Below are 12563 nucleotides of genomic sequence, written 5' to 3' on the forward strand. Positions count from 1 at the left end.
GCAAAGCCAAGTGTTTACAGAACGTTTCACTTCTGCCTTGGAAAGAGACAAAGGGTGAAATCCCAGTAAAGTGACAAGACAGCTCAGTGATCCGGCCTCAGGTTTAACATGCCAGCACTCTTTGGAACCATGGCTTCCAGTCCCAGCAGGGTTGGCTCAGCCCTTCACTTTCTGACCCAAAGGCAGATATTATAGGTTACTGCATTTGGGTCGTTCTCATGAGCCAATGTCCCAACTGCTCTGCAAGGGCGTTAGAAATCCCATCGCGCTCTGCAAGCAGAGAGTTTGCTATGAGATCCTCACCCAAGCTGAGCCCCTCACTGCTATGAAGCGTGTCAGATGGCGGCTGTCGCACGGGTCGGCGTGCTGTACGTGAGATTCGTGCTCAGCAGTACTCTGTTCCCATGGGAGTCAAGGGGAGGTTTGCCATGGATTGCAATGGGAGCAGTCTGGCCAATGCTAGGAAGACCCACCCTCACAACTATGGCTTAGTAAAGTGCTCCAGGATGGACAAGATGTGGGTAGTTCTAGAGAAGGAAAATAAACTGACTTCCCAAGCCAGATAGATCACTGCACAATAAACTGGCCTGGGTGATGATCACACCGAGCTCTGACTCAGGTAGGAGCCCAGAGGAGGGCTCCATTGGGAAGGAAGAGTTGAAATATCAGTTTTATTTCTAAAGGAAAAGCAGCAAATCCATCTTCTCCTTGCCAGCCTGGAGAGAGACCCCAGCCCAAAATTCTGCCCCTTGGTGCTGGAGACTGTTGATTCTCCATTAACACAAGTGACCAGTCATATGTGAGCAACTGCTAAGACCTAGCTCTAGGCAAACCAAGGACCCATTATCCATATGAAGGGGAGGCTGAATTGATCTTTCAATACATGCTCTCTCCTCAAGAGGCTATAGATTGCAGACAAAGTCCCTCCTCGAACGGGCACTGCAAGCCAATCTGAGCCTCCTCTTGGCAGACTCGTAGCTGCCATCCAATTATGTATTTACAGAGCAGACAGAACATAGCCTAACACCACACTTCCTCCGCCGGTGTCCTAGGCCAGGCTTTCCCACTGAAGGGACCTTTCAGACAGCAACTGGGAGTCCTCAACGCTGCTCTGCACCCTCAGAGAAAAGGAAAAGACAACGGAATTGCACGTTTCCTGGCAGTTCTTGCTGCTCAGGTTTCATTGTGCCTGTATCACATGCTGCACTGGAACCATTTCGGGGACATGAGAAAAACTTTCTTGAGACAGTCCCTCTCTGCCCAGACCCCCAGTATTTCTGTTCGTGCAGACCAACCCCGCTGCACACACGTCACCTCTCTCGGACAGTTACAGCTCACGGCCAAACGGATTCTTCACTGACCTGCTGCTATGGAGAACCTTGTTTTTGTTGAAGTCAACTCTGCATCCTTCCCAGCTCTCCCAGGCTCGCTCGGTGTCAGAGGTGTAAGAAGTTGCCCTGCAGGGCTCCTTCTGCTACTGAGCTGGGTAAGGTGGAGAATCTCCCAAGCGACAGGTGCAAGTCCACATGAGGGAGACCGTGACCCTGACCCCATGGAACAGAGAGGGAACAATAATGCAGTGTTTTGGGAAGTGCTGGTGAGGTACCATGGGGACGGATTTCACATCCAACAGCACACACAGTCAAGGCACACACGACATCAGAGACTAATTGCAGGAACCAAACACCTGCCTGAGGAGCCCACAAAACAAGGGCCTGGAGCTGCTGCCCATTGATCCCAGTTGCGGCAGGCTTGGGTACAAAGGTGACAATGAAGATGGAAAAGGAGCCGAGCCCAAGGGCAGGACAGTTTATGGAAATGAGGAGGTTCAGTGCTGACACGTAGGGCTGGTGACCAGGATACTGATTCCAGGGGTAATGCTCCTCCCCTTTGTGAGAATCGATCCGAAGGCAATAGAAAGTTGTTGTCTAGGCACTTGCCACTAGAGGGTGGAAGTTTAAAGGTTTTAAATTAATTAGTTCATTCTTATTCCCATTGACTCAACTGCCAAACTCCCCTTGGCTTCAAGGAGAGCAGGATCAGGCCCTTTACCATCACAGAATTGTTAGCCTGGAAAGTTCGACAAACTGTCATGGGTTAGCGGTGCCCGTCCCCCCGAGTCCGTTGGAGACCGCTCATCGCGGGGCGTCGCTCACAGTTGGGGAATGAGCCGTTGTTGGTCAGGCACCCAGCTCTGAAGGTAGAGCTGTGGCCAGCAGCAGTGCAGAAGTGAGGGTGGCATGGAATGGGGGCCTCACTTTTTGGGGGGCAGGGCTGGCCTTATAGATGGGCAACTGGTCAGGGTGAAATGATGACACACACACAGCCAGCCCAAGGCCCCCGTAACCCATGAGTACTGGGCCTGGAGCAGAAGGGCTGGGCACACCTCAGCCAGGGGCTCCTACCACGCGCTGGGCTCCAGCTACTAGTCCTGGCCAGGCTGAGGAGGGACAGGACTTCCTCTTCCCCTTTACGGACTGACCCCAGGACCAGGTCAGACCCACCTCTGAGAATCTCCCCTGGCTGCAGGAAGCTCTGCAGCTGCTGGCTGGGAACCCAGCTCTGCAGGCAGTGCCATTGTCAGCAGCAGCATACAAGTGAGGGTGGCATGGTATGGTATTGCCACCCTTCCTTCGATGCCACTGCTGGCGATGGCACCACCTGGCCAACATCCGCTGCTCTCCAGCTGCCCAGCTCTGAAGACAGCATTGCCACCAGCAGCAGCAGCTCAGAAGTAAGGGTGACAATACCATGACACCCCCCCAACACACAATCACCTTGCAATTTCTCCCAATGACTCCCTTTTGGGTTGTAACCATGGGGGCCCAACGCCGTGAAATATCAGCTGTAAATATCTGAATCTATGAAATTTAATGACAGGTTTCAGAGTAGCAGCCGTGTTAGTCTGTATTCGCAAAAAGAACAGGAGGACTTGTGGCACCTTAGAGACTAACAAATTTATTTGAGCATAAGCTTTCATGAGCTACAGCTCACTTCATCGGATGCATTCAGTGGAAAATACAGTGGGGAGGTTTATATACACACACAGAGAACATGAAACAATGGGTTTTATCATACACACTGTAAGGAGAGTGATCACTTAAGATAAGCCATCACCAACAGCAGCGGGGGGAAGGAGGAAAACCTTTCATGGTGACAAGCAGGTAGGCTATTTCCAGCAGTTAACAAGAACATCAGAGGAACAGTGGGGGGTGGGGTGGGGTGAGGGGGAGAAATAACATGGGGAAATAGTTTTACTTTGTGTAATGACTCATCCATTCCCAGTCTCTATTCAAGCCTAAGTTAATTGTATCCAGTTTGCAAATTAATTCCAATTCAGCAGTCTCTCGTTAGAGTCTGGTTTTGAAGTTTTTTTGTTGAAGGATAGCCACCCTCAGGTCTGTAATCGAGTGGCCGGAGAGATTGAAGTGTTCTCCGACTGGTTTTTGAATGTTATAATTCTTGACATCTGATTTGTGTCCATTTATTCTTTTACGTAGAGACTGTCCGGTTTGACCAATGTACATGGCAGAGGGGCATTGCTGGCACATGATGGCATATATCACATTGGTAGATGCGCAGGTGAACGAGCCTCTGATAGTGTGGCTGATGTGATTAGGCCCTATGATGGTATCCCCTGAATAGATATGTGGACAGAGTTGGCAACGGGCTTTGTGGCAAGGATAGGTTCCTGGGTTAGTGTTTTTGTTGTGTGGTTGCTGGTGAGTATTTGCTTCAGGTTGGGGGGCTGTCTGTAAGGCCTGTCTCCCAAGATCTGTGAGAGTGATGGGTCCTTCAGGATACGTTGTAGATCCTTGATGATGCATTGGAGAGGTTTTAATTGGGGGCTGAAGGTGATGGCTAGTGGCGTTCTGTTATTTTCTTTGTTGGGCCTGTCCTTTAGTAGGTGACTTGTGGATACTCTTCTGGCTCTGTCAATCTGTTTCTTCACTTCAGCAGGTGGGTATTGTAGTTGTAGGAATGCATGATAGAGATCTTGTAGGCGTTTGTCTCTGTCTGAGGGGTTGGAGCAAATGCGGTTGTATCGTAGAGCTTGGCTGTAGACAATGGATCGAGTGGTGTGATCTGGATGAAAGCTGGAGGCATGTAGGTAGGCATAGCGGTCAGTAGGTTTCCGATATAGGGTGGCGTTTATGTGACCATCACGTATTAGCACCGTAGTGTCCAGGAAGTGGATCTCTTGTGTGGACTGGTCCAGGCTGAGGTTGATGGTGGGATGGAAATTGTTGAAATCTTGGTGGAATTCCTCAAGGGCTTCTTTTCCATGGGTCCAGATGATGAAGATGTCATCAATGTAGCGCAAGTAGAGTAGGGGCATTGGGGGACGAGAGCTGAGGAAGTGTTGTTCTAAGTCAGCCATAAAAATGTTGGCATACTGTGGGGCCATGCGGGTACCCATCGCAGTGCCGCTGATTTGAAGGTATACATTGTCCCCAAATGTGAAATAGTTATGGGTGAGGACAAAGTCACAAAGTTCAGCCACCAGGTTAGCCGTGACATTATTGGGGATACTGTTGCTGACGGCTCGTAGTCCATCTTTGTGTGGAATGTCGGTTTAGAGGCTTCTACATCCATAGTGGCCAGGATGGTGTTTTTAGAAAGATCACCGATGGACTGTAGTTTCCTCAGGAAGTCAGTGGTGTCTCGAAGATAGCTGGGAGTGCTGGTAGCGTAGGGCCTGAGGAGGGAGTCTACATAGCCAGACAATCCTGCTGTCAGGGTGCCAATGCCTGAGATGATGGGGCGTCCAGGATTTCCAGATTTATGGATCTTGGGTAGCAGATAGAATACCCCAGGTCGGGGTTCTGATAAAACCCATTGTTTCATGTTCTTTGTGTGTGTATATAAATCTCCCCACTGTATTTTCCACCAAATGCATCCGATGAAGTGAGCTGTAGCTCACAAAAGCTTATGCTCAAATAAATTTGTTAGTCTCTAAGGTGCCACAAGTACTCCTTTTCTTTTATGAAATTTAAGATTTTAAAAATCCTATGACCATGAAATTGACCAAGATGGACCATGAATTTGGTGGAGTCCTAACCACTGGGGCTGGGAGAGAAGGCCCAATTCCTCCTCTTTTATGGATGGCACCTGAGACTCCTTGTGAATCTGGCCCTTCATTTCCTTTGCTTTTATTTTTTAAGACGGTTTAAGATGCCTGAAATCAGAACATTTTGTTCAACCCCAAATGAAAGTTTTGACTTTTTATTTGACAAAAATCCTGAAAAATGTTAGTTTGGAGTTAACAAAAACAAAATTTTTCCTCTTCAGTTTTTGGTCCTGTTTTTGGTCCTTCAGTTTTTGGTCCCACCAAACAAAACCAAAATCTTTATTCCCACAGCTCTGTGGGCAAGTCACTTCACCTCTCCTCATGTCTCAGTCCACTTGTACCGTACATGGGTATAATACTGACCTACCACCACTCCGGAGCGCTGGGTGGTGTAGCTAGCATGGACGTGGTGCTCTAGGATTCTCAGATGACAGATGCTGCCGAAAAACAAGTTTGCAATATTTTATAGCATCTTAAATTCATTCTCTCTTAAGGAATCAGTCATCCAAACGATCATGTGCTAGACTGTGCATGTAGTCTGTAAGCAGATTAGGACAGAAAAGAGAGTGCGGAGATCCAGTCATCCTCCACACAATGAGTACAGCCCAACTACAATGTGCCCCAACATCAGAATCAGCATCATCACCCCCCTGCCTACCAACTCCAGGGAAAGCTTCCTCAGTTATCCAGAGGTAGGGCCCAGTCCTGTAGGCCCCTGCTGCTGGGGCAGTGCCTACTGCTGGCCACAATACTGCTATAGGCACCAAAAGCTCTGGGTCTACCAGTTAGCGTCTGCAGGCTTGGGCCCTTATCCACTATCCCTCAAGACACTATTAATCACACTAATTGTCTGTCCCACTTATCCCTTCCTTAACAAGCCAGTACAGGAACTCCTCGTAGTCCCAGTTAACACTGTTTCGTTGCTGTTGGGCGATGCTCCCTTATAAGTCGTTTGGCAGCCGCCTGCTTTGTCCACTGCTTGCAGGAAGAGCAGCCAGTTGGAGCGAGCTGGGGGGGCCGGCAGCCCCCCCATCAGCTCCCCACTCCCCTAAGTTCCCTGTGCAGCAGCCATCCAGTAGGCTACCAATTGCCAGCAGTTCAGTTGTCCCTCCCCCACTGCCATGTGCTGCTCCTGCCCTCTGCCTTGGAGCTGCTCCCCGAGCCTCCTGCTTGCTGGGCAGGGTGGGAGAAGTGGGGGGCTAATGTCAGGGTGTCCCCTTCCCTCCTGCTCCTGCCCCCTGCTTATTCCATCTCTATAGAGCAGGGGGGACACACGACAGGGCTCAGGATGGAGGGAACTTCCTGGCAGCAGCTGCACCTCAGCTTGCTGATTACCTTAAAGAGGCATCTTACCTTAAAGTAATGCATCCGATGAAGTGAGCTGTAGCTCACGAAAGCTTATGCTCTAATAAATTTGTTAGTCTCTAAGGTGCCACCGGTACTCCTTTTCTTCTTAAAGAGGCAGTGTACTTAGAGTGGGTCAGTGTACTTAAAGGAGCAACGCGCATCTCTCTCCCTCACACAGGGTGTGTGTCTGTCTGCCATGCCGTCTCCCCTCCCTCCATTCGTGCTGCCTTGTAGAGTGTGAGGCTACATTAACAACAATGTGTTAACCCTTGAGGGCTCAGCTGATTGCTAGTTCATCATTAGCAGTAAGGCATTCCCTGGGAAATATCCTCCCGCTCTTCCACCCTCTGACTTCACCACCTCAACCAAGCTTCACAATCAACATCGCTGTGAACAGTATTAAATTGTTTGTTTAAAACTTATACTGTGTGTGTGTGTGTGTGTGTGTGTGTGTGGAGAGAGAGAGAGAGGAGAGAGAGTCTTTTGTCTGGTGAAAAATTTTTCCCTAGAGCCTAACCCACCGCCCCATTTACATGAATTCTTATGGGGAAATTGGATTTGCTTAACAACGTTTCACTTACAGTCGCATTTTTCAGGAACAGAACTACAACGTTAAGCGAGGAGTTACTGTAGTTAATGTCTAGAGACCATCCTAGTGAAATGCTGATCTGTATTATACTGTTGAGCCACTAGGTGGCACTGTGTGTGAAATACCTTATTTAAACAAGCCTCAGCCATACCTGGCAGAACATGAAAGGATCCTAAAATAAACACATTTGGGGTGTAAAAGCAAGCTCTGTAGCCAGTCCATATCCAGTACAGGGACATGACATGGCGTCAGGAGGAACAAAGCAACATAAGTTGCAGGATCTCCTCAACAAGCCACTATTCAGTGTCCCAGAGAACTTCAGCTTTGACAAAACCTTCCGCCTGGAAACAGTAGTTTGCAAAATTTCATGCTGCTACCAAGCTCCACAAAGAAACTGGAGATATACATGTATCTTCTTGAATTGATGCTATGGGGAAGCAGGCAGAGCAGATCTTTAAATCCTTTGACTTTACTGAAGACAATCATAAAGATGACTGTGAAAGGGTTCTGGCTATGTTTGATGCATACTTCATACCTGACAGAAATGTGGTTTATGAAATAGCAATTTTCAGCAAAATATTCAAGAAACGGGGTGGGGGGAATGTTGAATTTTTATAAGAACTCTGCATGCATTGGCTGAAAACTTATTCTGGGAATGCAAAATTAAGACCAATTAAGAACTTTCCAGAAGACAGGGAGAAGGCTAGGTTGATTGGGACACCTGAAGCCAATCAGGGGCTGGCTGAAACTAGTTAAAAGCTTCCCAGTTAGTCAGGTGGGAGTGCATGTCAGGAGCTGTGGGAAGAAGTTGTGCGGTTGGAGAGGCTGAGTAGTACACACCATATCAGGCACAAGGAAGGAGGCCTTGAGGTAAGGGTGAAGTGGAGCTTGAGGAAGTGAGGGCTGCTGTGGGGGAAGTAGCCCAGGGAATTGTACATGTCCTGTTTCTAAAAAGTCAGATACTATTAGGGTCCCTGGGCTGGAGCCTAGAGTAGAGGGTGGGCCCAGGCTCCTCCCCCCCCCCTTTGCCCCCTGATTAATCACGGAGACTGGGAGACAACAGAGACTGTGCAAGGAAGGATAACTTCTCCTCACCTCCCTCGCTGGCTTATGATGAAAATGGCTCAGTAGACTGTGACCCTTGTCTCTAGAAAAAGAAGGGTTATGTGGAGGGTCACAGTGAGCCTCTGAGGCGAGCAAAATCTGCCAGGAAACACAGGACCCACGGAGCCAAGGACAGAGCTTTGTCACAACTGGTGTGAGAAGTGGGATTAGCAGCGAGGCCAGCCCGCCTTAAGGTGTGCAGTACTGCCTCAACTTTCTCCAAGTGGGTTCCCCAGTCTGGCCTATGGATGATGACATCATCTAGGTATGCAGCTGCATAACTAGTATGGGGGCGCAGCAGCTTATCCATGAGGTGCTGGAATGTGGCTGGGGCCCCATGTAGCCCAAAAGGGAGGACAGTGTCCTGGATAGCCCATTTGGGGTGGAGAATGCTGTCTTTTCTTTAGCTTCTTTGGTCAGAGGAATCTGCCAGTACCGTTTTGTCAGTTCCAGTGTAGTCAAGAATCGGGCACTACCCAGTCGGTCAACCAGTTCGTCGATGCGTGGTATGGGATATGCATCAAACTGGGATATTTCATTCAGTCGGCGAAAGTCATTACAGAATCTCATGGTACCATCAGGTTTAGGCACTAGAACAATTGGACTGAACCACTGACTGTAAGATTCTTCAATAACCCCTAATTCTAACATTTTCTTTACTTCGGCCTTGATTTCTTCTCTTTTGGCTGCTGGGATTCAGTAGGGTCTCAATGTTACCTTGGCTCCGGGGATCATGCGGATATGGTGATAGGTCTCAGTTGTCTGCCCAGGTTTTGTAGAGAACACATCTCGGTTGCGATTAATCATGTCGGCTGCCTCGATCTTTTGGATCAGCGTCAAATCAGATGATATCCTCACTTGCTTGTGTAAGTTATCCTCCTGGGGAAGGGACTCCTGCATGACTAAGCATGTCTCTCGATCGTGCCAAAATTTTAGAAGATTGATGTGGTAAATTTGCTCCTATTTCCAGCAGCCTGGCTGCCGCACCTTATAGTTCACCTCTCCCACGGCTTCGAGTACTTCATAGGGTCCCTGCCACTGGTCCAACAGTTTACTTTCTTCTGTGAGCACCAGTACCATGACCCGATCCCCTGGTTGGAACCGTCAAAGCTTCGCTTAGTGGTTATAATGGATTCGTTGGGTCTCCTGTGCTTTCTCCAAGTGCTCCCGTACAATGGGCGTAACTAGGGCTATCCGATCTCTCATCTGCAGTACATGCTCAACTATGTTCCTTCCAGGATTTGGCTCCTCTTCCCAGGCTTCTCTGGGTCTCCAAAATCTCCTCCAGCCTGCACACCTTGGGCTGTAACTACTTCCGCTTGAGGTGTATGAGGTCAAATAGCTGGGACCTTGGGGATTTGTTCTGGTATTTCCACTCATGGAACCTCTGGGCCCTTACCACTGCCATTACCCCTGCTCGTGCTAGGATCTCTGCCTTCAGACGGGTATAGTCAGTGGCATCCATGGCAGGCAAGTCAAAGTAGGCCTTCTGGGCCTCTCCACACAAAAAAGGGGCGAGGATGCTGGCCCACTGCTCCTGGGGCCACGCCTCACACTGAGCAGTCCTTTCGAATGAGAGGAGATATGCCTCTACGTCATCTCCTGATGTCATCTTTGGCAGACAACCAGTGGCCCTCAGGGTTCGCGTCCCGTCGGACCCCCAGGCCTGAGTGGTGAGGATCTTCAGCTGGTCCACCACCTCTCTCAAGAGAGCACGATCTTGGGTCACCTGGCTCATCAATAATTGATTGGTTTCCTGCTGTAGCCGCACAGACTCCTCTTGTGCCATTGCCTGAACCTGGGTGGCCTCCTGCTGGGCTGCCATGGCTTGTACCAGAGCTCTGACCACCTCCTCCATTGTGATACAAAGCTCTGTCCTTGCCTCCATGGGTCCCGCGTTTCTTGGCGGATTTTGCTAGCCTCAGAGGCTCACTGTGACCCTCCACGTAACCCTTCTCTCTCTAGAGACAAGGGTCACAGTCTACTGAGCCATTTTCATCATAAGCCAGCGAGGGAGGTGAGGAGAAGTTATCCTTCCTTGAAAAGTCTCTGTTGTCTCCCACTCTCCGTGATTAATCAGGGGGCAAAGGCTGGGGAGGGGGGAGCTTGGGTCCACACTCTACTCCGGGCTCCAGCCCAGGGACCCTAATAGTATCAGCTCTGGTAGCTGACCTTTTAGAAACAGGACATGTACAATTCCCTGGGCTACTTCCCCCGCAGCAGCCCTCACTTCCTCAAGCTCCACTTCACCCTTACCTCAGGGCCTCCTTCCTTGTACCTGATATGGTGTGTACTGCTCAGCCTCTCCAACTGCGCAACTTCCTCCCACAGCTCCTGACATGCACCCCCACCTGACTAACTGGGAGGCTTTTAACTAGTTTCAGCCAGCCCCTGATTGGCTTCAGGTGTCCCAATCAACCTAGCCTTCTCCCTGTCTTCTGGAAAGTTCTTAATTGGCCCCAGGTGTCTTAATTGACGTGGAGCAGCTGCCATTTCACTTATCCTGGTACCAGGGATTTGTTTAGCCTGGAGCTAATATATCTATCTCCCACTACTTTTCTATAGCCATCTGGCCTTGCCCCGTCACAGTAGCCAAATGCTGTTCAACCAGACATAACAGACCTGCCCCCAGTTTGAGCTCACTGCAGCTTGGGGTTATTATTTTAGTTACGCATACAAACTCAAACATTAAAAGGATACAGTTACAAAGCCAAGCCCTGATATGTTACGGAGGCATTGAGGAGGGAAGACTGAATTCCAGTCACCTGTCTCCATCCACTCCTGGGGCTCTTCATCTCAGTCCTGGGCTCCTTGCCCAGCCAGTCCCTGTTTTCGTCCACAGCCTATCTCCACCTCACAGGTTCCTTGCCCCACTGGTCCCAGTTCCCCCCTCCTGCCTCACCACCTACTCCCAGGACCACCTTCCCCTGGTCCCCATCTCCTCTCTCCATTGCCCAGCCCCCAGATCTGGCTCCTGCAGCCCCCCAACACAGAGCACAGGGGAGCGTCCACAGGGGTGCGTTCTGGAGCCCAGGTGCAGGGCGATCCTTGGCTGTGGGAAGAGCCCTGCTCAGCGCTCTCAGCTCTGCCTACAAACCGTTCCGAATGGAGGCTTTGTGCTGGCCTCCAGCAAGCCACCAACACACTACCTGCGACAGCGGGGGAGAGGCCCACAAAGTCAGTGAGATTTGGGCTCAGCCACAGCTGGGCAAGTAACCCATGGTTTGGTTCATGGGCTGTACTGAGAAGTTGGGTAAAAAGTTGTTTCGGGTTGAACCAAATGTTGAGTTTCATTTCCAAGCTTTAACGAGAAAAAAAAGGCCAATTTCAAAACCAAGTCTTTCTGAATCCAAACGTTAGAGGTTTTGCTTCAAAAGTGTCAACGTTTTGGTTTAAAAAATTTTTTTTCCAAAAGCCCTAAACTTGGCAAATTTGATAAATTCCCCCCCAAGTTTGGGTTGAGCTGCAGCTTCCCTTTTCTGCTGAGGGAGTGGGGCTTGGGAGTTTCACCCAGCTTGGCTCCAAACTCCTCTTGCCCCATGGAATCGCTGCTGGAGGAGGAAGCAGCCGCAGCCCGCCCGGTCCCTAGTTCCTTGCCTCAGTTGTCTTTCCTTTTCCATGTGTGCTGGGATTGGAGTCACATCTTCCCTCCCCCATAGGCAAGCCAGCGGGGAGTGTCCAGTTCACTCCCACCCCAGGCTCAGGCCGAACCCCCTACCTGCAGCCTGTTTTGCGTAGGGAACAAGGATGCTTGTCTCCCACTTTTCTGCTGCCGCTCCAAGCAGCCGTTCTCTTGCTGCACCGATAGATCCAGCCTCGGTTCCACACTCACCCTTGGTGCTTTCTAGGGGACATGCTAGCAGCCCTGTCCCCTCCCCTTGTGCTCATGCTACTGGGTCTGGATTGAGGTCAGGGCAGAGATAAAGCACTGCTTTGTCTCTGGCCGGGAGGTGCAAGTCAAACCATGCTGAAGTGCAGGAGACTAGGAAATGTTGCAGACACCACCCTGGAACTGCCAAGGAATCCTAGCCAATGGATGTATTTGTACAGCTCCCAGCGCCAGGGGTCCTGCTCCGTGACTAGGGCACCTAAGTGAGAAATGGGACCAGGCTGCTCGCTCCTGAGCGCTGCGTGTTTCTCTGGCCATTTCCACCTGGAAGGGGGAAGGCCTCACGCAGCAGCACTGAACTGCCATTGTCTCCCCGACATCTTCATGGGGACTCCGAGGCTGCAGCGACTTCTCCCAGGAGGAGATCCCTGTGGGAGGACACATCCAGCAGGGTGGGTGAGCAATGGGAGCTCAGGTGTCTCAGATCCAGCGGAGTTGCTGTGCCAGACAGAGCTAGAAAGAGACAAGGGAGTGCAACCTGAAGCCCATAAAAAAGCACAGTGTCCCAATGAGATATTCAAGGCAACTTTGGCCCCATTTCCACCTCGAACCTTGGTTGCATC

The 12563-nt window shown here is 50.3% G+C and overlaps 1 long non-coding RNA gene across 1 annotated transcript in view; it reads right to left on the bottom strand.

Annotated features, from left to right (window-relative positions):
• Positions 1–362: 362 nt before the first annotated feature.
• Positions 363–12563, bottom strand: part of LOC122456100 — a 41563-nt gene continuing 29362 nt past the window's right edge. Inside the window, exons 2-3 of the long non-coding RNA XR_006274766.1 lie at positions 5435–5508; positions 363–1942 (exon numbers count right to left, since the gene is read on the bottom strand). This is a non-coding gene — a long non-coding RNA (uncharacterized LOC122456100). The remainder of the gene's footprint in view (positions 1943–5434; positions 5509–12563) is intronic.

Source organism: Dermochelys coriacea, chromosome 10 (assembly GCF_009764565.3).
Source record: "Dermochelys coriacea isolate rDerCor1 chromosome 10, rDerCor1.pri.v4, whole genome shotgun sequence".
NCBI classification, from domain to species: Eukaryota; Metazoa; Chordata; order Testudines; family Dermochelyidae; genus Dermochelys; species Dermochelys coriacea.